We start from the raw sequence: 27,878 nt of genomic DNA, 5'->3' as shown, positions 1-27,878 counted from the left end.
GCAGTAGGACAAGAAAAGTGAAATGAAATCCCACTTTATACTATGTTTTCAATTATTTGCTATCAATAAATGATATTTTACATTAGATCTGTATGATTAATATCATCTGACGAAACCTGTTCTAATCAGTTTTTGGTAAATTCAGAGGTTTACAAAATATTTTTTTTGTTAGAAAACACAATTAAACCTTTATCATGTTTTTTATCTGATTCAGTTTGACGATTGAAATGTTAACACTCTTTATTTAATTCTAACAAGTGTTTGTTGTCCATTAAACCTGTTTGACTAACCACATGATTTTGTATTGATTCAATATAAATAGAAGTATGAGACTGAGGAGCTAATATCTAAAATCACCTTGGTGTCTCTCGCTTCTTTTTCACAGCCGACTGTAACCAGATAACGGAGGATCTCCAGGTGTCCTTCCTGTGCTGCATACAACAATGGTGTCATACCATCCTGTAATATCAACATTTAACAAACATCAAAACTTGTGTCATAAACTGGACAATGTTGTTTAATAAATATAAATAAAATACATATCACATGAATCAGTGCTCAAAAATTAATAGAATGACCAGCCACACTTGAAATTATATTATACTTAAACAACAAATATATGCCATTCTATGATCAAAACGATTATGTAAAAAAAACTTTTTTTTGTAAAATGTATAAAACATTTGTATCAATGGATTTCTTACCATGAGTAAAATTTATGTAGTTTTGCCATCAATGGTTTTTAATTTATAATGTTATAGAGCTTTGCCATCAAAGGTTTTTTTTTTTAATTTATAGAGCTTTGCCATCGAATGGTGGTATAATTTCTATAGCTTTGCCACCAGTGGTATGTTATTTCATAGAGCTTTGCCATCAGTGGTATGTTATTCTATAGAGCTTTGCCATCGAATGGTGGTATAATTTCTATAGCTTTGCCATCAGTGGTATATTATTTCATAGAGCTTTGCCATCGAATGGTGGTATAATTTATAGAGCTTTGCCATCGAATGGTGGTATAATTTCTATAGCTTTGCCATCGAATGGTGGTATAATTTCTATAGCTTTGCCATCAGTGGTATGTTATTTCATTGAGCTTTACCAACAGTGGTGCCTTAACTTTTAGAGCTTTTTCATCAGTGTTATGTCAATTTGTAGGACTTCACCATTAGTGATGTGTTAATTAATAGAGCCTCACTATCAATAATTTGTGAATTCAAGGTGTCATCATTAGTGATGTGTGAATTTATAGAACTGAACCATCAATGATGTTTCAATTCATAGAGCTTCACCATCAGTGGTGTTTAATTTATAGAGTATTACCATTAGTGATGTGTGAATTTATAAGGCTTCACCATCAGTGTTGTGTAAATCTATATGGCTTCACTATCAGTGATGTGTAAAATTAAAGAGCTTCACCATCAGTTGTGTATTATTTAATAGAGCTTTGCCATCAGTGGTGTGTTAATTCATAGACCTTCCCCATCAGTGTTGTGTTAATTTATATGGCTTCTGTATCAGTGATGTGTGAATTAATAGACCCTCACTCTCACTGGAGTGTTAGTTTATACTAAAGAGCTTAAACATCAGTGACATATTAATTTATAGAGCTTCCCCATCAGTGTTCTGGTAATTTACATATATATGGCTTCAGTATCAGTGATGTGTGAATTTGTAGAGCTTCACCATCAGTGGTGTGTTTATTTATACTATAGAGCTTCATCATCAGCGGTGTGTTAATTTATAGCGCTTCATTATCAATGTGAGAATTTATAGAGCTTCACTACCAGTGGTGTCTTAATATATAGAGCTTTACCATCAGTGGAGTGTGAATCAAAAGGGTTTCATCATCAGTGGTGGGTGAATTTAGGGTGTCACCATCAGTAGTGGGTGAATTAAAAGGGTTTCACCATCAGTGGTGTGTGAATTTAGGGTGTCACCATCAGTGGTGTGTGAATTTATGATGAGACCATCACTGGTGTATAAATTTAGGGCGTCATCATCACTGATTCTTGATTCTAGGGTGTCACTATAAGTAGGTGCGAATTAAGGATGTCAGGATTAAGGATTTGTGAACTTATAAGGCTTTATAATGCATAAATTCTACATAAACAACAAATAAATGCAATTCTATGATCAAAACGATTATGTAAAAAAACTATTTTCTTTTAAATGTATAAAACATTTGTATCAAGGATGCAGTAGGACAAGACAAGTGAAATGAAATCCCACTTTATATAATTTTATCAATTATTTGTTATCATTAAAAGATGTTTTACATTAGATCTGTATGATTAATATCATCTGACCAAACCTGTTCTAATCAACTATAGGTAAAATCAGAGGTTTACAAAATATTTTTTTTGTTAGAAAACACAACCTTTATCATGTTTATTATCTGATTCAGTTTGACAATTGAAATGTTAACACTCTTTATTTAATTCTTACAAGTGTTTGTTGTCCATTAAACCTGTCTGAATAACAACATGATTTTGTATTGATTCAATATAAATAGAAGTATGAGACTGAGGAGATTAATATCAATATTCACTTTGTTTCTGGCTTCTTTTTCACAGCCGACTGTAACCAGATAACGGACTATCTCTAGGTGTCCATTGTGTGCTGCTTTCAATAATGGTGTGGATCCATACTGTAATATTTACATAAAACAGACATCAAAACAGGTGTCATTAACTGGACAATGTTGTGTAATCAATATAAATAAAATATATATCACATGAATCAGTGGTCAAAACTGTTTTTAAATGACCAGTCACACTTGTATTTCTATTCTACATAAACAACAAATAAACAGCATGTTTTGTTGTGTGATGTCAGAACTATGATCCAAACTGTCATGTTAAATTTTTTTTTTTTAGGAAAGTATAAAATATCTAGATCAATGGATGAAATAGGACAAGACAAGTGAAATGAAATCCCACTTTATATAATTCTATTCATTATTTGATATCATTAAAAGATGTTTTACATTAGATCTGTAAGATTAAAGTCATATGAAACAAGAGACTAATGAAAAAAAATGTTAATCCAGTTTTTGAACCAGTGCATGTATATATCATAAACTAAGTCTTCCGAGCACGATTTTATCAATTTTTACGCATCCATACAGTATAATCGTCAATAAAATATTTCACTCGGTCTGTTTTGATTTGAAAATATGGCAGCTAATTAATTGTCCTATTTTGAAGCCGAAGTTTACAGATTGTCACCTTAGTAAACAATCAACAAAGAAGCATAGATATTGAGGTAAGCACGTGTATAACATGTACAATAAGATGTAGTTTATTTCGATGACGGAGCGATGCTTATTGTGATCACGGGTTTTTACGAGAAAGGTCACGCTGAGGTCTTTGCAAACGGAAAACATGTCGGCGAATTATTGTCTGGGAAGCCAATAATTCAAAAAAAGTAAACTTCTTCTAAAGATGGACAAATTAAAGAATTTTCTTGAGAAAAAAGTATATAACATAAGTTTTATAATAAAAACTAGCCATTTAGTTATAAAAAAAACATACGTGTCATATTTCTTTTAATTTGAAGATTCATATGACTTTAATATCATCTGACAAAACTTGTTCTAATCAAGTCCAAATAAAATCAGAGGTTTATAATTTTTTGTTAGAAAACAAAATTTACCTTTATCATGTTTATTGTCTGATTCAGTTTGACAATTGAAATGTTAACACTCTTTATTTCATTCTAACAAGTATTTGTTGTCCGTTAAACCTGTTTGACTAACCACATGATTTTGTAATGATTCAATATAAATAGAAGTATGAGACTGAGGAGCTAATATCTAAAATCACCTTGGTGTCTCTCATTTCTTTATCACAGCCGACTGTAACCAGATAACGGAGGATCTCCAGGTGTCCTTCCTGTGCTGCATACAACAATGGTGTCATACCATTCTGTAATATCAACATTTAACAAACATCAAAACTTGTGTCATAAACTGGACAATGTTGTTTAATAAATATAAATAAAATACATATCACATGAATAAGTGCTCAAAAATTAATAGAATGACCAGTCACACTTGAAATTATATTATACTTAAACAACAAATATATGCCATTCTATGATCAAAACGATTATGTAAAAAAACTTTTTTTTTGTGAAATGTATAAAACATTTGTATCAATGGATTTCTTACCATGAGTAAAATTTATGTGGTTTTGCCATCAATGGTTTTTAATTTATAATGTTATAGAGTTTTGCCATCAAAGGTTTTTTAATTTATAGAGCTTTGCCATCGAATGGTTGTATAATTTCTATAGCCTTGCCATCAAAGGTTTTTTAATTTATAGAGCTTTGCCATCGCATGGTAGTATAATTTCTATAGCTTTGCCATCAAAGGTTTTTTAATTTATAGAGCTTTGCCATCGAATGGTGGTATAATTTCTATAGCTTTGCCATCAAAGGATTTTTAATTTATAGAGCTTTGCCATCGAATGGTAGTATAATTTCTATAGCTTTGCCATCAGTGGTATGTTATTTCATAGAGCTTTGCCATCGAATGGTGGTATAATTTATAGAGCTTTGCCATCGAATGGTAGTATAATTTCTATAGCTTTGCCATCAGTGGTATGTTATTTCATAAAGCTTTACCAACAGTTGTGCGTTAACTTTTAGAGCTTTTTCATCAGTGTTATGTCAATTTGTAGGACTTCGACATTAGTGATGTGTTAATTAATAGAGCCACACTATCAATAATTTGTGAATTTAAGGTGTCATCTTTACTGATGTGTGAATTTATAGAACTGAACCATCAATGATGTTTGAATTCATATAGCTTCACCATCAGTGGTGTTTAATTTATAGAGTATTACCATTAGTGATGTGTGAATTTATAAGGCTTCACCATCAGTGTTGTGTAAATCTATATGGCTTCACTATCAGTGATGTGTAAAATTAAAGAGCTTCACCATCAGTTGTGTATTATTTAATAGAGCTTCACCATCAGTGGTGTTTAATTTATAGAGTATTACCATTAGTGATGTGTGAATTTATAAGGCTTCACCATCAGTGTTGTGTAAATCTATATGGCTTCACTATCAGTGATAAGTGAAATTAAAGAGCTTCACCATCAGTTGTGTATTATTTAATAGAGCTTTGCCATCAGTGGTGTGTTAATTCATAGAGCTTCCCCATCAGTGTTGTGTTAATTTATATGGCTTCTGTGTCAGTGATGTGTGAATTAATAGACCCTCACTCTCACTGGAGTGTTAGTTTATACTAAAGAGCTTAAACATCAGTGATGTATTAATTTATAGAGCTTCCCCATCAGTGTTCTGGTAATTTATATGGCTTCAGTATCAGTGATGTTTGAATTTGTAGAGCTTCACCATCAGTGGTGTGTTTATTTATACTGTAGAGCTTCATCATCAGCGGTGTGTTAATTTATAGCGCTTCATTATCAATGTGAGAATTTATAGAGCTTCCCCATCAGCAGTGTGTTAATTTATAGAGCTTCACTATCAGTGGTGTCTTAATATATAGAGCTTTACCATCAGTGTTGTGGTAATTTATAGAGCTTCACCATCAGCGGTGTGTAAATATATAGAGCTTCCCCATCAGTGTTGTGTTAATTTATACATCCCATACAACGATACAATATTTACCCATCTCACAGTTTTGTAAGATAAACTCTGGGGAACTTGTAAAAGGCTATGTTTTCTTATTTAAGTTTTATGTCAAAAATAATTATTTCATTTAATTTTAATGAATGATTTTGCAATTAAAAATTTATTTGAAAATTGTATGATTTATACCAATAAATGTCTAAAAGAAATCTAACAAGCATTCTGAGAGTATTGCATTGCAATACATAATCCCCTACCGGTTTAAAATTCATTGCATTGGAACAAAATGCAAATAAACTGATAACTTGCATGTATTTTCTAAGCAAAAAAATCATTTGAACGGAACAAAATTCGAACATGATCTATAACTTGTCATTATTAAACAACAAAGCAAATATCAAATCAATATCTTCAAGCATGACGAAAAAAAGTGCTGAAAACTGATTACTTGAGTGAATTTTCGAAGTCCAAGGACCATAACTCTGCACAAAATCATCAGACTGGAACAAAAATCAAACTTGATCTATAACTGGTTATGATAAAACTTTATACCAAATATCAAACCAATATCTTTAAGAAAATAAGTGCGGAAAACTGAATTTACAGACATACATACAGATGAACGGAGTGCAAACCTAAATTCCACTTCAACTTAGTCTGCAGGGGACTAATAAATAGGTTACAAGTGTCCATCTCAATGTTTTCATGTGCAAGTAAATTATCATTTTGTTAGAATGTCATTTATGTCCAGAACTAGTAAACAAAAATGCTTCAACAGCAATTTATTAAAATTTTATTCGAAAAAGCAATGTGTGTCCTACTTGAGCTACCTTATTAAAAGTTTGTCACTCATTTTTTAGGAGACAAAGGTGTGAACTTTAATGTTCCTGTCATAAACGATATTACTTAAGGGCAATGTCCCTTACTTAATCTTATTGATTTTTAATCACCAATAAACCAAATTATACTGTAATAATAACAACTTGAAGTTATTTCCCATGAACTATTTTAATTATATATATTCTACAGATTTCATTATGTATATATTCAAAAATTTTTTTTTTTTTTTTCAAAATAACTTTTTATGTTACCATGTTCATGATGTTTATCGCAAGTCAACACTATACTAGAATAGCACAACAAAACTGGGAACAAACATCCGACTAAAATACACATTTCTCTGGATTATTCTTCGCTGAATTCTTAAATTCATGGTTTATTGTGACCCACAAAACCTACGAAAATTAATATACTACGAATAGAAATGAATTCACAATAAAATGTTAAATCAAACAGATATTTCGACTTATACAATGACATGATTTTAAATACTGCAGATTCATTATTTTACGTTGGATACCAATTTTCTTGGGTTTCATGGGTACATGTCAACCATGTATTCAAATGTCCAACGAATTACAAATTTGTAATAGGCTATGCATGTAGAGATTGGTAAAACTATGAAATCAAATGTCCAGGAAAATGCAAGTTTTCCTCACTCAACAAAAATTGATACCCACGAAAATTAATTAATCCACAGTATTGTTTAAAAGAGGGACGAAAGATACCAGAGGGACAGTCAAACTCATAGATCGTTTATTTAAATATATAACTTTTAACTGAATAACCAGCATTATTGATTGAATGATTGTTGGTTGCTTAACGTCAAGTGGCAAGTACAGTCGAACCACAATATGTCGAGGTCGACGGGAGTGGACTAAAGTATTCCACTTATCCGAGATTCGACTTATCCGAGGTCGAGTGTGTCGTCATAAATTTGGAAAACATGAAATACAATACGATATGAGATTTGTGTTAACTAGACACTTTTGAACAGTGAGTTTTTCTTCGATATGACAATTTATAATTGTGATTTCAATCTCCATATTTTTTTGTCCTTCAGATACAAATCATGCATTAAAAAATCAATAGCATACACAAATATTTACAAAGGTCAGTCACTATAAATTATTGAATCAATCGTGGAATAAAGCAAGTTCTGAAGGGTCACAGATGTGGTCGTCTGCTTTACATTGAATTATTATAAATTCATCCTAATTGTCTCAATCCTTTATTTATTGTAATTAATGAATTTTAATTTTAACGATTCATTTCTTGGCTGGGGTCATTTAAATTCGATTTTTTTTTATGTCAGGTGAAATACGTTCAACACACTAACGTTAAGCTTGGACAATCAATAAAGGTGTTTATTACCGGTCACCATAAACATGTCATTTTAACTGTTATTCAAACAAGTATGTTTACTCAACTTTAATCTCTTTTGAAAGAGAAAAGTTACATAAGAAATACGTTCGATTTGAATTTTTATCATTATGTCTGCATCTTTCGAAAAATTCTTACTTTCGAACTTTGAATCATCGGGGTCAATGCAAGGCTTCCAAAACGGTCATATATTCGGGACATTTATATAATGTCCGGTAAAAGTCCGGCTGGGCAAAGCATGAACTACTTTTTAGTTTTCAGGGCTTTCTTAAGAGACGGTCATTTTAACATAATTCGCGATCTTTTTGACCCAACCTTTTGCCTTTAACAGCCACACATTTCCAGTCATAAAAGTGACATGATCATTAAGTACTATCAAAACAACCCCTACTTTAATACCTTCTCATTTTAATCAAGGCTAATTAGTTGTCGAACAGCTGAAATTTACCTGTTCAGAGCTACTTACACTCATTCATGCTTTGCAAACGTACACGTATCCGTTTCTGGTCCATGTTTTACCATTGTCAAGATAACATCCGGTATTAGATTTAAAAACGAAAGTAAAGTTTTTGACAACGTTATTTTGCACAAATAAAGAGTCTAAGGCAGATATAAGTACGCTGATGTTGCACACTTCGAATGATGCACTGCCAATTTAACAGTTTACGTCAGAACCATACCTGCCAACTTTTGAAAGTCCCCATGGGGGTTTTAGGGCGCGACAACAATTATTTGCGACATATTTTGCGCGTGCTATTTTGTGGTCTAGAAAAAGTGTCATATTTGTATGATGAGATTACAAGCCTTTTTCTTAAGTTTATTAGCATGATTCTAGTTATTATTAATATATCAGTAGAAAAGATGAATCTGTAGCTAGAAGACCAGGATTTATTTTCTTGTGTTAGGATATCAAATGATTGTTGATGTTTAAAATTTAAAGCTATGAACAAAGAAGGACTTTTATCAGGTTGGGAACAACACCCCTCAATGTAAGGACATTAAAAACCAATTTTAAGTGCAAATGAGCATATATTTATATTATTTGAAGAAACTTTTCATAAAGAATTATACATCTATCTGGTATTATATGGTCAAAACATCTCTAAGAATTTTGTAATGTTCCTGGATTTTTATCTTCTTTATCATGTTTATTATTAAAAATAATTGGACCCCTCATTTAGAAAAGACTTTAAAGTTGTTCCAAATATAATGAATTTTCCCACTGTTACGTTAAAAAATCTAAATTTTTCTTTTTTACAACAGTAAAATGACCCCTTGTCTTAATGTCTTGGGGACAGTCCATCATTTAAGGGATATACCCCTCATTTGGGGGTTTTTTCCGAACCTGTTTGTTTGGTCCTTGTGAAAAATGAAGTACAAAATGTACAGTACATTGTACTTTAAATGATTTGCCCCATTTGGTTATTTAATTGAATACAAAAATGACATATGTTACAGCAAGTGTAATGTCAATAAATTAGTGAATAAACTACTATTTATTATCTTTATGGTAGTACTGCATCATTGAATTTTGTCAATCAGCCATTCTTTTATTCTTAAGCTGTTTAAGAACCTCCTTGCAGATGAAAATTAACCTTCCATGTTCACGATTTTACAATTCTGACTAACACACAGAGGAATACAACACAAGTTCAAAATCTAGCCTGTTAGAATAATCTTAAGAGAAAACATTTTTGATTGGCTTATTAATTTGATCATGAGAAACACAGAATTTGATTGGCTGATCACGATTGTCTTCCCTTTGAAACAGTTCAATATCGGGAACAATCATATTTTTCGTGTAGATTTTCACAAAATCGTGTTTTAGAGGTTTTTTCACGATCCCGATCGTGCAATCGTGACAAAGGGTCAAAATCGTGTAGTACACGCCTAAATCGTGAATGTTGGCAGGTATGCAGAACTTCGAATTTGAATCAAAGAAAGTTTAATATCGTTTTTTTTTTTAATGTCAATCATTGGGATGGCCAACTCGGCAACTGATTACCATAATTGCCTTTTGTTTATTCAGTCTTAAGGGATTAAAATCGGGATAATATATAAAATGTCCGGCTGGCTAAAAATAATTTTGGAAGCCCTGGGTCAATGTACATTAATTTTACATCGACAGGACTATACTTTTACTCGACTTAACCGAGTATTCGAGTCATCAGAGGTAATTTTACATTGATCAAACGGGAATTTTACCGCAACTGAGAAATTACTTCGACTCATCCAAGTTTTCGACACAACCGAGTTCTACACAAAGAAGTTGACTGTATTTCATGAATGTTCAAGACGATAACAAACTGACAATAAATACAAAAGGTAGGTCCTGTAATAAATGTAGAGGTTGTCCAGGATGAAGGTCAGGAAAATTTGCCACTAGAAAATGAATGTATATTGGATAGGGACAGAAATGTTGTCTTGCAAAAGGCCACCGACTGACTCAAAGAGTTGTTAAAAGGGTTCTTAGTGTGCAGAGAACATGATGCATCTGATTTAATGTCCCCATTCTGACCAGACATTAGTGTGTACTTGTATATCATGCACAGTTAAAGAGAAGCCTCACTTCCACAAGGTTTTTACAGCGTGTTGGAAGAAGACCAAAGTTACAATATTTCTATTCTCCAGTCACATTTAGAAGTGATAAGCATTTATGTTGAATTCACGTCTTATATATACAATACTATCTTTAAAGAAATTCAAAACTTAAATTAACAGGATCTTGAATATCTTTTAACAATTTATATAATAATAAAATTACATTAAACCTATCTGTGCCAGGAAGGACCAACATTTTTGGTGAGTCCCCATTTCAATGTATGATAATATCTTTAAAGATACATTTTCTGTTATTTTACTTACACTATCTATATATTCCAAATCTGCCCCCTTTTGTATGCATCTTTTCAAATCTTTTAATCTTCCTTTCCAAGCAGCTTTACCTAGTTTCTGTAAGTAAATCAAAGCCTTGTCATAACTGTCTTGAACACATAGCTGTAGGTTGCAATTTTGTAAATATAGACAATGCAATTTCCAAAAGGAACTCCTTTTACGGCTAAAACTGTACCACTTTTACTATGAAGTTTTGTAAAAAAATCAAATCCTAGAATGGAAAACCCATATGCTACTATTTTACAAAGGTCAAAATATAGGGCTGTGAACTTCTATAAAGAGTTTAAACTTATATTAAAATTCTGTTCTATCCCTCCCTTCACTTCTGGTCTTCCTCAGATTTGAATTTTCCCCGTATTCATGTGTATCTGTACTGGTAACATTTCCAAATTATGTCTCTACGAGATGAAACATAGAGATCATATCTGGGAACCAGTAGGTAAACAAAACAGAACATCTATGAATATTTTATATCTCCCCAAAAGAGGCGTGGTTTGTGAAACAGCTGTATATACAAACTGCAACCTATACTAACATTAATTCAAATAGAAAAATCTTGAAAAACACTTTTTCTCACAACAATGGTCATTTATCAGAATCATAGCCTTAAAGAAATCACTGCATATACTCTAACTTTCCTTTTACAGTACATTGTATACCCCCACTGCTGTTTCAATTTTTAAAGAATTTGAAAACAAGACTTTAATTAATGTCAGCTAACCTTATGTGCATGTTTTCTGACATGAAATACCTAAAACCTGTATGAAACTATTCTGATACCAAATTAAAAACATTTCAAAATACTGTAAATGTAAAGTTTAGTAGTTAATCACAACAACATTCAAGATTATATAAAGTATCCAATTCTGCCTCTGTCTCCAGTCCACATCTTACTGTATGCCTATTTATCTATAAAAAATCACAATTTCTGCCTCTAATGGTCAGTTTAGGAATCTTTTCACAATAATATTATCTCTCACTATATAACTAGCATAATTTGGCTAATATAGGACTAAAACTGTTTAAACATATGTGCAAAAAAATTATGTATGAACTATTTTTAGTTTTATTGAGGTATTCTTGTATCTCTAGCTTGTATTTTTTTATGCTGCAGTCATAAGAAAGCACATTCAGGTGTTACATCTTACTTTTGGGTTTTCGACAAGACCAAAAAAAACCAACAACAATATTCACCAAGGATCTATGAGTTTCAATGACTGCGAAGAGAAAATATAAGCACTGCTTAACAATTTAAATTACAAATGTGCATATATTATGAATTTACTTTGCATACAGGGCTTGTACTTGTTAATAATAATGACTACTGAATCGTCTTTACATAGTCAGAACAAATCTTAATTGATTGCAAGCGATTTGACTAATTACAGCACTGATATTACTGCAGAGGATAAGCCTCAAAATTGACTGAAAGACTAATAAACTGTTAACACAGAATTATGTCTCGCTTTTTTATTATTTTGATAATGCAAATGTTGAAATTTAAATAGCAATACTTTAACATGTAAATAATGCACATATTCAAAGTCAATGAACAGTGACTGAGGGTACAGGGCTGAACAATCTCCATGGAAATGAGATGTGCCAATACTAATACAACTGCATACCAAATACTATTGACTTATCATAAGTCGTTCCCTTTAAACAAACCTAAACACAAACATTAACTTGTAAACTATGTAAAAGTTTCAAAGTCAATGAACCATAATGAGGGGGTGGGGCTATATAATCTCCATAGAAATGAGACTTGCAAATGCCTATACGTTTGGATACCAAATATCATTGACTTAACATTAGTGGTTCATCTTAAGACTGATCCAATCACTATTTTCATATTACCGACTTTTGACTATGGAGTTTTGACAGTTTACCTTCTCTGTGGTAGATCATCCTAGTACTCAGTCAAGTAAAAGCAAATTGAAGAAGTAAAATCAAGCTTACCATCGGTTGAATTGAATTTAGGGGGAAAATTAACTGTTAAATGCTTTTATACATGGCAGAGTCTTAGGAAAACAGTAAACTTTCCCCATAAAATCCAACGATTATATGTTTTATTCTACTTCTTTTGGTTGCTTCACTTGATGTTTGTTTCCGGAGTTAAAAGTTGGTATTATGAAAATAGTCCATTATCATTGACCTACCAAAAATGTTTCCCCTTAAACTGACCTATCACAAACTAATACATGTAAACTAAGCAAATTCAATAGACCATGACTGAGGGGGCAGAGCCAAAAAATCTCCATGGAAATGAGATGAGCCAATGCTAATACAACTGCATACCAAATATCGTTGACCTACAACTAATGTTTCACCATAAACTAGATCTAATCACAAACTAATACATTGTAGACACCACTGCCACTGCCGCTGCCACTGCCGGAAAGATCATACATATGTCTCTCTTTTTGAGAGACAAAAATTACAAAAATATTTATTGTCTTTTAAGAGCTGTTGAGATGAAAATGGCCATTTCAGATCAAACTTGATTAACTAGTGATGCAACCTAAGAAAAGACGTATTAGCTCGGTCAGCCTAATATATTGAATGTACTTTTACAATTTTTTAAACTATCAAATCTTATCTAATCAAATTTAAAACAGTAGTGGATATTTTATATGGAACAGATGAATAATTAATTGAAATACAAAACAATAAGATATTATCCTAAAACATACAATAATTATTTGATATTTTATAAATATTTTCAGACTTATCTATATAGTTTTGAAAGTGACATCTACATTAAGCATGTGTTAAGCCAGTTCCCGTTTTATTACATTGATTTAAAATGGGATAGCACTTTCATATTCAATATTTAAATAATATATATATATCATATTTCTGTAAATATTAGAATGCTGTTTTTTTTTCTAAATTTGATATAAAAAGAAATCCACAAAAAGCCACAAAAACACAAAAAGGCAATTAATTCTATAGTGAAAATTTTGTAAGTACTAATATATATATATATTTATGACTTCTGATGATGATGTTTACATTTCCCAGTTTGCTATTCAAGTACAATGACTACCAAGAAAGAGTGAAATTGTTGTCTTTAATCAAGTATTTTCCTTTTTTAAAAAGCAGCTACAGACAACAGAAACATATACAGTAATTTTGTAGCATTTCAACAATAGTATTTCACAGACTGAAATTTAATTCATTTAAATTATACTTATTTTCATCTTGTTTTCATACCAACATACCACATACATGTATCTTTTTTTCAATAACAATAAGTCACATGACAACTGGGCTTTTTAAGACAATCTTACCTCATTAAAACTTTCCATGATGTCCTGCAAATAGAAAATTACACCCAGAAGTCAAGGTTAGTTGAATCTTGTCACACAGATACATATATTTACATTTTACTCACATTTAATTTGTAAATCAAGGTTAGGTTGACCCTATTAGAGGCTTTTTAATCTTTTTTGTGTTGTGTTGTTTTTTTTGTGACTGGTGTCTAATTCACCTAAACTTCACTCAACTTCATGCTTAGCAATAACGACCAGGTTAGGTAAGTTAAGGATTTCAGTATTTCAATGTTCTATTTAGAAAGGAAATGCCAATTGAAACCAGTATTTACACAACATAGCCAAAAAAACCCTGTATTTCTGTTCGACAGTTGGAGTTCAGTAATTTTATGTTATTTTTATATGAATAACAATCAGACTAGATTGGTTCCTGCATTTGTTTTATGTGTAGCAATACTGATTAGGCTTGATGGCGCAGATGTTTCTTTGCTCTATCTATAGTAATTTTCCCCAGCCTAAAGGGGTCTAGTTTTTCCCGTTTTATTCAAAGTTATACTGATCAGCTTGCTCGACCCCATATTTCTATTCACCAGCAGGAAATAAAATCATGAAAAGAAATAATTTCAAGGAGGCAAATAGAAAATACTTATAAAAGCGGTCTTGCAATAAGATGATGATTTAGCAGTTGCTCTGGACTTAAAACGGCTGTATTCTTAAAATATAGATAAAACATATCTATGAAGAAAACTGTACAATTTCTTTTGATTTATTAGTGCTGTGTCTTGGTTTTCTTCAACTTATGATTATTTAGTGCTATTGTTCAGTCTGGTTCTTTTCAACTAATTATATTTTAGAGCTTTGGGTGTGTCTAGTTTCCTTATAATTTTTTAGTGCCTGCTTAGTATTTTCTGCCTCAGAACAATAGTAAATTTATCAGAAGACAAGTGACAGTTTCCTTCTTTTAATTTTCAAATAGCACCATAAGATTTGAAATAGCACTGATTTCCTTGAATTATAGCACGACATTCATAAATATTCTAAACGTCCTCAAATTATGAAGGATATTCAGAAATTTGTTTCTCTTATATTAAGTTTATCATAAAATGTTAACCTAAATGAAGATTATTTACTGTTATTGATATTTAAATCAATGTCACAAAACTTTGCTATAAATATAATTTTTTCTGTGATTATCTCCCCTTTGACCAACAATAGCAAACTGACGGTTATGCCATTATCTTTCCTTGATTGTCAATGAGCATAAAACAAACTAGTGCTTTTTATGTGGTATGAGTTTTGCTCATTGTTGAAGGCCTTAGGCGTCCTATATTTGATAAATTCTACGTCATGTGGTCTCTGGTAAAGCGTTGTTTCATTGGCAATCATACCACATCTTTTTATTTTACTATAGATTTACAGCTGAATAATTGAGCATGTAAGAATAACTGTGTTTTAGTTTACCTTGCCTGCTAGCTGTTTAACCATCAAAGTAATATCAACTTGTAGGTAGGAGCAAAGTGTCACATGAAAGTAATATTACCGTGTAGGAAGGAGGAGCAAAGTGTCACATGAAAGTAATATTACTGTGTAGGTAGGAGGAGCAAAGTGTCACATGAAAGCAATATTACCTTGTAGGTAGGAGGGGCAAACTGTCACATGAAAGCAATATTACCTTGTCGGTAGGAGGAGCAAAGTGTCATATGAAAGCAACATTACCTTGTAGGTAGGAGGAGCAAAGTGTCACATGAAAGCAATATTACCTTGTCGGTAGGAGGAGCAAAGTGTCATATGAAAGCAACATTACCTTGTAGGTAGGAGGAGCAAAGTGTCACATGAAAGCAATATTACCTTGTAGGTAGGAGGAGTAAATTATCATTCAATCGTTCGCAGATTATTTACCTGTTTCTTAAAAGCTGTATCTTGTATACTTTATAGTTCCAACAATGACCCCAACTTTTCCTTTCCAATGGAATTTTCTGCAATATGAAAAATCAGTTGATTATAGTAAACAAACTGTACACACAGAGATGTCTCGCATGCATGCTAATCTTCATTAAAGGGAAATAACTTCAATAAAGTGTATACTGACAATGTAGATCTTGTCTTCCTGTCTATCTATGACCATTTTTGAGATAAATAGGCAAAAAGTCAAAAAAAAAGGAAAAATCTTTGTTTAAGGCCAATAACTCATATAAGAAGTCGACTGACAGTTTTGATGTCAATAGACTTCATGTAGATCTCATCATTTTGAACATTTTTTGTCTCTGTCAGATTTTCTCTATCTATAGTGGTTTTCAAGATAATAGACAACAAGAGGCTGTCAGAGTGACAGCAAACCGGATTTCCTGCAGAGGTCGAACCCTCAACAGTTGAGCAAGTATGGACACTACATTTAAGCTTAAAACAGCTCTGAATTTGGATTGTGATTGAATTTTTGACACAGCATAGGTTTGTGACACAAAATGAATGTGGTCAAACTGAAAAATTTGAAATTGGACATTTACCTATTATGGTCCAATATCCAAAATCTAATTTACATGGTTAGATTCAGCATTTCAAAGAACCCCATAAATTCAATTTATGTTGAAATCAAAGAAAGTTTAATTTTGGACCCGGATTTGGACCAACTTGAAAACTAGGCCCAAAAATCCAATATTTAAATACAGGTTTAGATTCAGCATTTGAAAGAACCCTATATATATTCAATGTTTGTTGAAATGAAACACAGTTTAATTTTATCCATATACTTATTAATTTTCTGTTCAAAGGGAAATAACTCAAACTGAATAAATGATATAATAAGCACTTTGCATTTTACCCTTTTGATCTATTTTAGCTATGTTGGCCATGTTTGTTGGCAGGAGAAGTCATCAGATACATTTTTTAAATTAAATACACCAATGATGTTTGGTTAAATTTTCCCCAGTAGTTTCAGAGGAGATCATCTTTGAAAAAGAAGGACACCAAGTGACAGCAAAAGCTCAGACTGGCCCTTAAGGCCAGGTGTGCTAAAAATGTGTTAAGGGTTACTCGGAATCATATGTCTTGCCTGTGAGTGAAAGAAATGTAATTTTTATTGTAACAATTCAGTATATTCAAACCCTTACCGGGACACATTGAACACTTTGTAATTGGTATTTGCTGCTTATCCACAAAGCTTGAGGCATTTCATGTTGGTTCACGACACGCTTGGTTATGTCCCAGTGAAACATCCTACTTGGTTAAATTTTCTGTGGAGAACCCTGAGCACCTATCTATCAATTCTTATCAAACTTATTCATTGAAGTATATAACATATTATTACAACACTTAATAAGGTTCGTGTTGCTTAGTCTTTAGTTTTCTATGTTGTGTCATCTGTACTATTATTTGTCTGTTTGTCTTTTTATTTTTGGCCATGACGTTGTCAGTTTGTTTTCGATCTATGAGTTTGACTGTCCCTCTGGTATCTTGTCCCTCTTTTACCTAAATCAATGAAGGAAATCTTTTAATGACAGTGTGTAACAATGGTACAGGATGGTAGTAGAACTTTTCCAATGGCATCAACAGGATTAAATTAATTTTACCTGAAACATATATTTGATTGAATAAAAAAAACAATATTGAACTGGACACTCTTCCCCTTGTTTGATTTCAGACAAGTTATAATAAGCATTGGACTCATTGTGTAACCTTACAAAAATCAAAGCACAAGAGCAGTACAAAGGCAATTGCCACCAAGTCCATATTTTTGTGATTTATGCTACATGTGCTTGTTGTCATCATTTATTTATATAAAAGAATTACACCGTGTATAGAGGAGAGGAAACTATATTGATCAAATTCAGAAGAGACTATTAATTTTACACTACTTTACCAAGTTAGGAATATGACAGTTGTTTTCCATTTGTTTGATGTGTTTGAGCTTTAAAATTGGTATTTGCTGCTTTTCCACAAAGCATGATGCATTTAGGGGTAAGAGCAAATACTAATTTGATGCTAGCAGAGAGTGCAGCCATCTATCAATTTTTTTTTAAACTTATACATTGAAGTATATAACATATTATTACAACACTTACCTAAATCAATGAAAGATATCTTTTAATGACAGTGTGGAACAGTGGTACAGGATGGTAGGAGGACTTTTCCAATGGCATCAACAAGACCAAACTAATTTTACCTGAAACACCTAGTTGATTCAATAAAGAAATAAATTAAGAATGTGACCATGGGACACAGATGATGCCCCTGCTTGCATATAACATTATAAAGGAACATAACTAGAGAACTGTAAAAGTGACATCACTTAAAATCCAACATGATCTCTGTTTTGTGGTAATAAGCATAGTGTACAAGTTTCATAACATTTGGTTTAGGCATTTTTTTCCAACAAAGGAAATATTTTAATGACAGTGTGGAACAATGGTACAGGATGGTAGAAGGACTTTTCCAATGGCATCAACAGGACCACATTAATTTTTACCTGAAAAAAAATATTTGATTGAATAAAAAAAAACATTGAATTGCACACTCTTCCACTTGTTTGATTTCAGACACGTTATATTAAGCAATGGACTCCTTTTGTAACCTTACAGAAATCGAAACAAGAGAACCATACATGCACAAAGGGAATTGTTGCATGTCAACATTTTGTCATTTATGCTAGTTTCTATCCTTATATAAAAGAATTATACCATGTACAGAGGGCAGGAATCTTAATTGATCAAATTCTTAAATGACTATTGATTTTACACTACTTACAAGTTAGGAATATGACAGTTGTTTTTGATTCGTTTGATGGGTTTGACCTTTGCAATTGGTATTTGCTGCTTCTCAACAAAGCATAAGGACTTCAGGAGTAAGAGAAAAAACCAGTCAGCTGAGAGCAGAAAGGGCAGCCATCTATCAGTTCTTATTAAACTTATTCATTGAAGTATATAAAATATTCTTACAACACTTACCTAAATCAATGAAGGAAATCTTTCAAGAGAGTTTTGAACAATGGTACAGGATGGTAGGAGGACTTTTCCTATGGCATCAACAGGCCCAAATTAATTTTGCCTGAAACACATATTTGATTGAAAAAAAAACATTGAACAGCACACTCTTCCGCTTGTTTGGTTTCAGACACGTTATAATAAGCAATGGACTCCTTGTGTAACCTTACAAAAATCTTAGCACGAGAACGATACATGTACAAAGGGAATTGTTGCAGAGTCATATTTTTGTGATTTATGCTAGTTTCAATCCTTTTATAAATTATAGAATTACACCATGTATAGAGGACAGGAAACTAAAATTACCAAATTCAGAAAAGACTATGACTTTTACACTACTTTACCAAGTTAGGAATATGACAGTAGTTTTCCATTCGTTCGATTGGTTTGATCTTTACAATTGGTATTTGCTGCTTCTCCACAACGCAGGAGGCATTTAGGTGTAAGAGCAAATATCTAGATGCAACAGAGAGTGCAGCCACTTATCAATTCTTAATTAACTTATTTATTGAAGTATATAACATATTATTACAACACTTACCTAAATCACTGAAGGAAATCCTTTGATGACAATGTGGAACAATGGTACAAGATGGTAGAAGGACTTTTCCAATGGCATCAACAAGACCAAACTAATATTACCTGAAACAACTAGTTGATTCAATAAAGAAATAAATTAAGAATGTGACCATGGGACACAGATGATGCCCCTGCTTGCATATAACATTATAAAGGAACATAACTAGAGAACTGTAAAAGTGACATCACTTAAAATCCAACATGATCTCTGTTTTGTGGTAATAAGCATAGTGTACAAGTTTCATAACATTCAGTTTAGGTAAACTAAAGTTAGAGAACAAAAACGAAAAATTCAATATTTTTTCCAACAAAGGAAATTTTTTAATGACAATGTGGAACAATGGTACAGGATGGTAGTAGGACTTTTCCAATGGCACCAACAGGACCAAATTAATTTTGCCTGAAACAAATATTTGATTGAATAAAAAAACATTTTTGAACAGCACACTCTTCCATTTGTTTGATTTCAGACACGTTATAATAACCATTGGACTCCTTGTGTAACCTTACAACAATCAAAGCACAAGAGCAGTACATGAACAAAGGGAATTGTTGCAGAGTTGTTATTTTTGTGATTTACGCTAGTTTCCATCCTTATATAAAAAATTTACACAATGTACAGAGGACAGAAAACTAAAATGACCAAATTCAGAAAAGACTTATACTTTTACACTACTTTACCAAGTTAGGAATATGACAGTTGTTTTCCATTTGTTTGATGTGTTTGAGCTTTAAAATTGGTATTTGCTGCTTTTCCACAAAGCATGATGCATTTAGGGGTAAGAGCAAATACTAATTTGATGCTAGCAGAGAGTGCAGCCATCTATCAATTTTTTTTTAAACTTATACATTGAAGTATATAACATATTATTACAACACTTACCTAAATCAATGAAAGATATCTTTTAATGACAGTGTGGAACAGTGGTACAGGATGGTAGGAGGACTTTTCCAATGGCATCAACAAGACCAAACTAATTTTACCTGAAACACCTAGTTGATTCAATAAAGAAATAAATTAAGAATGTGACCATGGGACACAGATGATGCCCCTGCTTGCATATAACATTATAAAGGAACATAACTAGAGAACTGTAAAAGTGACATCACTTAAAATCCAACATGATCTCTGTTTTGTGGTAATAAGCATAGTGTACAAGTTTCATAACATTTGGTTTAGGCATTTTTTTCCAACAAAGGAAATATTTTAATGACAGTGTGGAACAATGGTACAGGATGGTAGAAGGACTTTTCCAATGGCATCAACAGGACCACATTAATTTTTACCTGAAAAAAAATATTTGATTGAATAAAAAAAAACATTGAATTGCACACTCTTCCACTTGTTTGATTTCAGACACGTTATATTAAGCAATGGACTCCTTTTGTAACCTTACAGAAATCGAAACAAGAGAACCATACATGCACAAAGGGAATTGTTGCATGTCAACATTTTGTCATTTATGCTAGTTTCTATCCTTATATAAAAGAATTATACCATGTACAGAGGGCAGGAATCTTAATTGATCAAATTCTTAAATGACTATTGATTTTACACTACTTACAAGTTAGGAATATGACAGTTGTTTTTGATTCGTTTGATGGGTTTGACCTTTGCAATTGGTATTTGCTGCTTCTCAACAAAGCATAAGGACTTCAGGAGTAAGAGAAAAAACCAGTCAGCTGAGAGCAGAAAGGGCAGCCATCTATCAGTTCTTATTAAACTTATTCATTGAAGTATATAAAATATTCTTACAACACTTACCTAAATCAATGAAGGAAATCTTTCAAGAGAGTTTTGAACAATGGTACAGGATGGTAGGAGGACTTTTCCTATGGCATCAACAGGCCCAAATTAATTTTGCCTGAAACACATATTTGATTGAAAAAAAAACATTGAACAGCACACTCTTCCGCTTGTTTGGTTTCAGACACGTTATAATAAGCAATGGACTCCTTGTGTAACCTTACAAAAATCTTAGCACGAGAACGATACATGTACAAAGGGAATTGTTGCAGAGTCATATTTTTGTGATTTATGCTAGTTTCAATCCTTTTATAAATTATAGAATTACACCATGTATAGAGGACAGGAAACTAAAATTACCAAATTCAGAAAAGACTATGACTTTTACACTACTTTACCAAGTTAGGAATATGACAGTTGTTTTCCATTCGTTCGATTGGTTTGATCTTTACAATTGGTATTTGCTGCTTCTCCACAACGCAGGAGGCATTTAGGTGTAAGAGCAAATATCTAGATGCAACAGAGAGTGCAGCCACTTATCAATTCTTAATTAACTTATTTATTGAAGTATATAACATATTATTACAACACTTACCTAAATCACTGAAGGAAATCCTTTGATGACAATGTGGAACAATGGTACAAGATGGTAGAAGGACTTTTCCAATGGCATCAACAAGACCAAACTAATATTACCTGAAACAACTAGTTGATTCAATAAAGAAATAAATTAAGAATGTGACCATGGGACACAGATGATGCCCCTGCTTGCATATAACATTATAAAGGAACATAACTAGAGAACTGTAAAAGTGACATCACTTAAAATCCAACATGATCTCTGTTTTGTGGTAATAAGCATAGTGTACAAGTTTCATAACATTCAGTTTAGGTAAACTAAAGTTAGAGAACAAAAACGAAAAATTCAATATTTTTTCCAACAAAGGAAATTTTTTAATGACAATGTGGAACAATGGTACAGGATGGTAGTAGGACTTTTCCAATGGCACCAACAGGACCAAATTAATTTTGCCTGAAACAAATATTTGATTGAATAAAAAAACATTTTTGAACAGCACACTCTTCCATTTGTTTGATTTCAGACACGTTATAATAACCATTGGACTCCTTGTGTAACCTTACAACAATCAAAGCACAAGAGCAGTACATGAACAAAGGGAATTGTTGCAGAGTTGTTATTTTTGTGATTTACGCTAGTTTCCATCCTTATATAAAAAATTTACACAATGTACAGAGGACAGAAAACTAAAATGACCAAATTCAGAAAAGACTTATACTTTTACACTACTTTACCAAGTTAGGAATATGACAGTTGTTTTCCATTTGTTTGATGTGTTTGAGCTTTAAAATTGGTATTTGCTGCTTCTCCACAAGCAGAAGGTATTTAGGAGTAAGAGCAAATATCTAGATGCAAAAGAGAGTGCAGCCATCTATCAATTCTTATTTAACTTATTCATTGAAGTATATAACATATTATACCAGCACTTACCTAAATAAATGAAGAAAATCTTTAATAACAATGTGGAACAGTGGTACAGGATGGTAGGAGGACTATTCCAATGGCATCAATAAGACCAAATAAATTTTACCTGAAACAACTAGTTGATTCAATAAAGAAAGAAATTTAGAATGTGTCCATGGTACACAGGTGATGCCCCTGCTTGCATATAACATTAATAATTATATAAAGGCGCATAACTAGAGAACTGGAAAAGTGACATCACTTAAAATCCAACTTGATCTGTGTTTTGTGGTAATCAGCATATATTTTGTGTATAAGTATACGTGTTTGGTCCTTATACATCCTTGGCTTTTAAATATTCAGCTTTGAGCGTTCCTGATGAAGGTAAATCTAGAAAAAGCTTCGGACGCATGAAAGTTATATCGTGTTTTCATTTTTTTCATAACATTTGATTAAGGCAAACTAAAGTTAGAGAACAGAAATGAAAAATTCAGCATTTTTTCCATTTATGAAGGGGCATAACTCCAGAAAGGAAAACGTGATGCCACCCAAATTCAAACTTGATCTCAGTTTTGAGGTAATAAAAAAACAATGAACCTCACACTCTTCCCTTTGTTTGATTTCAGACACATTATAATAAGCACTTGTGTAACCTTAACAAGAGCTGTACAATGGCAATTGCCACCAAGTCCATATTTTTGTGATTTATGCTAGTTTTTCCTCATTGTTCATCCTTATATAACATGTATAAAAGAATTACACCATGTAAAGAGGACAGGAAACTATATTGATCAAATTCAGAAAACACTATTGATTTTTTTATCATCCATTTGGATAAGTTTTTTTTATCTTTTATTCATCGCGAAAGACCATTGATGTCATGTTTGTAAATGCACACTACCCCCACCCCCCTTTTTTATGAGGTTATATGACGATGACATCTTTAAAACAGCCAAGCTAAAATGTTTGGCACACAAATTCAAGAAATGATGAAACTAAAGGCTCTCAAGAGCCTGTGTCTCTCACCTGTATCTACTGTTGTATTGGAAATCATGTAAAATAAGGTTAAAATCATAACTAATAGTATAAGATACCATAATAATGATTGAGGCCAAGTTTGGTGTAATTTGGCCCAGTAGTTAAATTAAAAGCAGGTCATCCCATTGTAGTCTTACAATAGTTACTGAAGACCCCTTATCATTATTTAAATAAGTTTTCAAGTTGTGACCATTTGAAATTGTTTTTTTAACAATTTTCCCTTAGACTTCTCTAGTAAATAAACTCATCATAGATACCAGGATTGCAATTTAGCCCCTATGTTCTATTTTTAGCCATGTCAGGCCGCCATGTTGGTTGGATGACAGGGATAGGCCAAAGACCACAATTAATGATCCCGCTTTTCGTTGTCCACGAATATAGTTCCTTTTAATTAGAGTGTATTTTTTCTTAATTTTTTTTCTTTCCCTTCCTCACTCATTTCTTAGATTTTTTTGGATGGAAATGAAAGAAGAGAGGTGAAATAAACTTTTGGATGTTGTATTTTAACTGATTTTGATATGGAAAGAGTAATTAGGCCAGGTGCAAAAAGGTGATATTTACAGTTTTCGGAACATCTCTTGACTTGTCCATAGGGGTATGGATGTGTATTGGCTAAATTTGTAAGATGCTGGGGAGCGATATTTCTGAATGTTTGATATATGTTTGGACTAGTACTGTACTTTACACACACAAAATATTTGACAAAAAGAACCGGAGCATTTTTTTTAATGAAACAAAACGTTATAAAGAACTAATAGAGAATTTAATTGTGGTCTGTGGCCTAAGAGGTGAAATTCAGGAAATATTGAATTTGTACTTTGACAACTTCCCTGAATGATCTATTGGTATTAATTTGTCAAACTACATGAGAATAAATGATTTCCACTTTTATTTGATAGAAATTTTGTAAAAAAGTGACATTTCAGCCTACATGCCCAAAATTGAACTTTTTCAGTTGTTTCAATATTTTTACAAAAGTAGCATGCTTACTTTCTCTCTCACAGGTTTTTCTTGATTTTCTACTTGTGTTTGTGGTATCTAATGTAGATGTTTAACTCATTTTTGAACACTAAACATACAAAAAAAGTAGATAAAATCAGAATAAGAGTGCAAAATGTGCTGCTTTAATGGTCCTAGTCTAACGGTCAGTATGAAGCAAGTGAAAAATGAGGTTCTATGCACATACAAGTTGAATTCCTTTTAGCAGATTTCACTGAAACTGTATCAAAAGCACTTATTACTGGTTGTTTGACCTTGTCTGTTTCACAGACTACCTTTATTTTCTTTTGTTTGATAGCTAGTGGTTAAAATATTGGCCTTTTGAGGCTGAAATTTCATGCCGGTTTTAAAAAGTAAAGTAAATAACTTTGCATTAGATCATACTGTCTACATATATAGTTGAAAGTGACAGTCTTGTTACATCCAGGCTCCATGTTTTATCATATCTGAGCAAAGATTTGAGCAAAAAGAAGCATATCTTCATCTCCCATATCATTTATATGCTTTTTAATATGCAAATGTGGGGAAAGACCTAAATTGACAACCTGTTTTTTTAAGCTTGACATTGCTGAAGACCATTTTATTCACATGTGTTATGCTATTTGAAACTTATATTTCCATTAAAAGTACATTTATAACATGTAAAAGGTTTTTTTATAACTTAGCAACTTCAGAAAATTGTGGTAAGTGAAAAATATTACATTGCATATAAGGCCTCACTTCATTTGAAAACCTCTATTTTTTGGCACAGGCCCATATGATATTTACTTCTGGCCATTTTTTATAAGTCTGAAACATGAAGTATGCTATCTGTTGCTTTTAATAGGTGATAACTTATACATAGAGACATTAAAAAGTGTAAGTTTTGGTATATTTTGGTTTTTAGAAGCCCAAATTTGATAGTTGGAATTATTCTAATTCAACGCCACAATTCAGCACCCAAAGTTCAGATATAAAAAATGCCACAATTTTTATAATTGGTATCATATGGCTTTGAAACTTTGTAAACTGTTTCATAATATACTAAGCTTAAATCATACCAAGTTTTATTAGAATTGGTCAAGGTTTAGACCCCTAATAGGCCAAAGACCACAATTAATGATCCCGCTTTTCGTTGTCCACGAATATAGTTCCTTTTAATTAGAGTGTATTTTTTCTTAATTTTTTTTCTTTCCCTTCCTCACTCATTTCTTAGATTTTTTTGGATGGAAATGAAAGAAGAGAGGTGAAATAAACTTTTGGATGTTGTATTTTAACTGATTTTGATATGGAAAGAGTAATTAGGCCAGGTGCAAAAAGGTGATATTTACAGTTTTCGGAACATCTCTTGACTTGTCCATAGGGGTATGGATGTGTATTGGCTAAATTTGTAAGATGCTGGGGAGCGATATTTCTGAATGTTTGATATATGTTTGGACTAGTACTGTACTTTACACACACAAAATATTTGACAAAAAGAACCGGAGCATTTTTTTTAATGAAACAAAACGTTATAAAGAACTAATAGAGAATTTAATTGTGGTCTGTGGCCAGGGTCATCGGATACATTTGTCAATCAAGATACCATATTGAAAATTGTGACTAAGTTTAATTCTATTTTGCCCAGTAGGTTAAGTGGAGAAGATTTTTGTAAAATTTATGAAAAATTTACTATAAAGGGCAATAACTCCTTAAGGGGTCAATTGACAATTTTGGTCAAATTGACTTATTTGTAGATCGTACTTTGCTGAACATTATTGCTTTTTACAGTTTATCTCGATCTATAATAATATTTAAGATAAGAACCAAAAACAGCAAAATTTCCTTGAAATTACCAATTCAGGGGCAGCAACCCAACAAGGGATTGTCTGATTCATCTGAAAATTTCAGTGCAGATAGATTTAAACCTAATGAACATTTTTACCCAATGTCAGATTTGCTCTAAATCAGTAAATGCTTTAGTTTCAAGAGATATAAGCCAAAAACTGCATTTTACCCCTATGTTCTATTTTTAGCCATGTCTGCCATGGTGGTTGGCAGGCGGGTGTCATTGGACACATTTTCTAAACTAGATACCCTAATCAAGGATTTGTATAGTATACAAATCCTTGCCCTAATGATGATTGTGGCCAAGTTTCAACTTGAAAAGAGTCTTTTAATAATATAATGTTACAACAGTTTGAATAGTAAATGGGGAATGTGACGGCCCTTGCATACGTACCCATTCAAAAGCATTGATCGTAAAAAAGGGGGGTCAGGGAACTTCCAACATGTCCAACTCCCCCCCCCCCCAAAAAAAAAAACTGGATCCGCCACTGTAGCTCATCAGCTTTAAATGCGTTCCAACTTTTATTATTATATTGAACGGTTCCAGAGATATTACTTTAATTAAATTTTAAAAACTTTTAAGTTTTATAAAAAAAAAATTGGGAGTTTTCCTACTTCCGCGTTGGTGTCAGATCCCCAATATACACAAATACACTTCTACAGCACAATTTGTTTGAATAATACTGTTGGGTGTTTGACTGGTATGCGATCGACAATTTTACCTACTTTTATGAATTAATTTGATTTTTAAAACAAGTTTTTTTTACTGCTCATGTCAGACTCTTACCACAATGAGACCGGTTTGTCTGTATACCACCGCAAAGAACCGAACACCTCTAAATATACTATGTATTGTTCATCTTTATTTGTATATTTGACTAACCTTCTAAACGAGTATAAATATGTTCATAAATACATCTACAAAATATGAAAAATAGTAACCAGATATTACCTGAAAAGATCGACCCCAATGAGGGTTACACTAAAGACCTAAACACGGACCAGGAAATATTCGTATCCATTTCACTTTCAAAGGATAACATTCAAATTTGAATTGTTAAAGAAAATTTGCTAGATTAAAACAATCTGTAATGAAAAAATGGTTTTATTACAAGCCAATACTCTGACTTCAACATGAAAATAAAAGAACGAAAGGATTTGAATTTTGGACAAATGATGACAACTCGGACCATACTCCACCCGTAACAACGTTAGGACAACTCGGCCTGTCATGAAATAGAATATGAACCCGTCATA

General features: G+C 32.2%; 1 long non-coding RNA gene across 7 annotated transcripts; it reads right to left on the bottom strand.

Moving 5' to 3' along the window:
- Positions 1–362: 362 nt before the first annotated feature.
- LOC127718459 (uncharacterized) lies at positions 363–27,432 on the bottom strand. Of its 7 annotated transcripts, none has more exons than XR_007989848.1 (11): positions 27,409–27,432; positions 22,806–22,905; positions 21,891–21,991; positions 21,314–21,413; positions 20,432–20,541; positions 15,893–15,969; positions 14,012–14,035; positions 10,689–10,775; positions 3,825–3,926; positions 2,549–2,647; positions 363–459 (listed from the first exon to the last, which is right to left on the bottom strand). It is a non-coding gene; the product is annotated as an uncharacterized LOC127718459 (long non-coding RNA). The 7 variants fall into 7 exon arrangements; XR_007989844.1 differs by having other exon boundaries at positions 20,432–20,532; XR_007989845.1 differs by lacking the exon at positions 20,432–20,541 and adding an exon at positions 18,052–18,161.
- Positions 27,433–27,878: the final 446 nt, after the last annotated feature.

This window comes from Mytilus californianus, unplaced genomic scaffold (genome assembly GCF_021869535.1).
Source record: "Mytilus californianus isolate M0D057914Y unplaced genomic scaffold, xbMytCali1.0.p SCAF_10, whole genome shotgun sequence".
NCBI classification, from domain to species: Eukaryota; Metazoa; Mollusca; class Bivalvia; order Mytilida; family Mytilidae; genus Mytilus; species Mytilus californianus.
Note: the sequence above shows the minus strand (reverse complement) of the source record. Positions and strands in the feature narration are given on the sequence as shown.